We start from the raw sequence: 2,481 nt of genomic DNA on the forward strand, positions 1-2,481 counted from the left end.
GCTAGGTGTATTAGATATATATATATCTATAATCTTAATAAAACTAGGTGTATTACATATATATCTATAATCTTAATAAAGCTAGGTGTATTAGATATATATATATAATCTTAATAAAACAAGGTGTATTATATATATATATATAATCTTAATAAAACTAGGTGTATTAGATATATATACAAATACAAACAAAATATAAACCATGAAGTAAATTAGCTCGTTCACTAGCTGATACATATATGGTCCCTATACTGTATCAACTCATCAGAATCAATGCTATTAAGTAAAGCTATTCAATAATCTGTATTTTCCACAGCTTTAGTGGTGCTTGCTGCCACACTCAGCCAAATTGACCAACCTTGTATAAAGTTAGGGTAGAAAAAATAACATAAAATATACAGTTTTACTGAAAAAAAAAACGTTTGAAATTTATTTAGGAGGCTTTAGAGATTACACAAATGAAGTTTTGAGATTTGTGAGAGAGAAGGAAAAGTATTTTAATCTTAATGTGGAAATCACTTTGCACTGAGACTAGTAAAAAAATGCTATATATATTTATGGACAAATGTTTAGTAAAAATATTCCATTAAAAATCTTTTTTCGCATGTACTAAAGACTTGTAATGTTTACTAAAATCTGCCAAATTTTGTAAAGATATACATACTGTATTAAAATGTATAGTATGAAAACTATAACAAGTACACAATGGTTATGAGGTGGTCAATTTGACCAATCTTGTAACAAGAGAATTAATTAATATGTTATGATTTTTGATTTCTTCATGTAATCATATTATCAAGTGACAGGGCTTCACTGGAGACTAACTAATAACTTAAAAGTTTTAGCAAATTAAATTTTTAGTTGTTAAAAATTAAATTAAATCTATTACTGGGAGGAAGTCCAGACTTCACAGTTTAGCAATAAATAAATTGCACATAAAAACAGCAGTATCAGTACTATAAGATACAAGTCCTTTTATATGTAATGCTATAACGGATGCGAAACGCCTGGTGTTAGGTTTAAAAGAAGTTTTGGTAAAATTAGTTCTGCTAAGTGCCCAATGGTTTTTGGCTCTTCAAACTAAACTGACAGATCCACAAGATTGTTTTGAACCTATTTTAATTACTGCCTAACATGTAAAGAAAAACAAAAACTTAAGATTGCAATGGATATCTTTTTAATCGAGTTTCACACTTACCAGTCTTTTCACTTCTTCTGTCGAACACAGAGTAGGGTCTTTGAAAACTCTACTTGAAATAATACAGGACCAGCTTAAGGCTGTCAAGCAAAGCCTACTACTGCTTCTCCTGAAATGAAATCGAAATCAACTAATCATATATCTCAAAGTATTTTCATGTCTAATAGTAAAGTCTATGTGTTTGTCATAAAATCTAAATAAACAAGAGGGAATCCTCAATAGCTATGGCACTTGAAATTCTTTTAGGTGGATTAGAGTAAATCTATGAAATCTGTTTTTCCTTTTATTAGATATATTTTTGTGCACCAGTGATATCAAGCATGAAGCACGCATATACCTTATTCAATTTTATTACTCATCAGGATCTCCAACAGTCTGCTCTCCAATTTAAATTATTTTACGCAGGATTAGAGTAAATTAATCTGTGAGACCTTGGGCGTGGTCAAATATATCAATCTAAAGGGTTTGACCTCCTTAGTCCAATCCTCTAATTAGATCTCAAATTGGTCAAGAGATGACAGAGTTATGAGCTAAAAGTTTGTACTTGATAAAACAACAACAACAAATCAGAGCCGTTCTATGAGCTGCTACGTCGCAGCTAAGAATCATTAAAACTTTCTAACACCACTTATCTAATCTGAACGATATAGGTTAGGTTAGGTTACATTTCTACACAAATCATTCTGAAAACAAAGCCTTTTAACAAAGTTTTCAAAACAACATGTATTAATGTTAAATATGGTGTGATTCGTAACTGAAATAATTTCATATAAACAACCACTCTATACAATCAATACTAAGAGTTACACTAACGCGGGCTAACAAACAGAATTTAGCTATTAAACTTGTAAAGAAACACATTTTATGAAGACAATGATTTGTGACACAATTTTTATTTTTCGTTGAAATATATTTCTGCATCTGAACTTCATTTGCTTAAAGTTTTATAAGAATGGAAAGTTTTTTTTACCTCACAATATTCAAGGCAAGATTTAATGTGTGTATATACAAAATGCAGTTTTATGTAATAGCATGGGTAAGTATGTTTACAAAATACTGCTTGATGATGCAAGAAGAACGAGTCACAGTTTTAAGTGCTAGATGTCAATCGTAACAACTTACGAGAACACACAGTTTTAAGTGCAAGATGTCAATCATAACAACTTACGAGAGCACACAGTTTTAAGTGCTAGATGTCAATCATAACAACTTACGAGAGCACACAGTTTTAAGTGCTAGATGTCAATCATAACAACTTACGAGAGCACACAGTTTTAAGTGCA

The sequence above is a fragment of the Limulus polyphemus genome, unplaced genomic scaffold (assembly GCF_000517525.1).
Source record: "Limulus polyphemus unplaced genomic scaffold, Limulus_polyphemus-2.1.2 Scaffold8051, whole genome shotgun sequence".
Classification (NCBI taxonomy): Eukaryota; Metazoa; Arthropoda; class Merostomata; order Xiphosura; family Limulidae; genus Limulus; species Limulus polyphemus.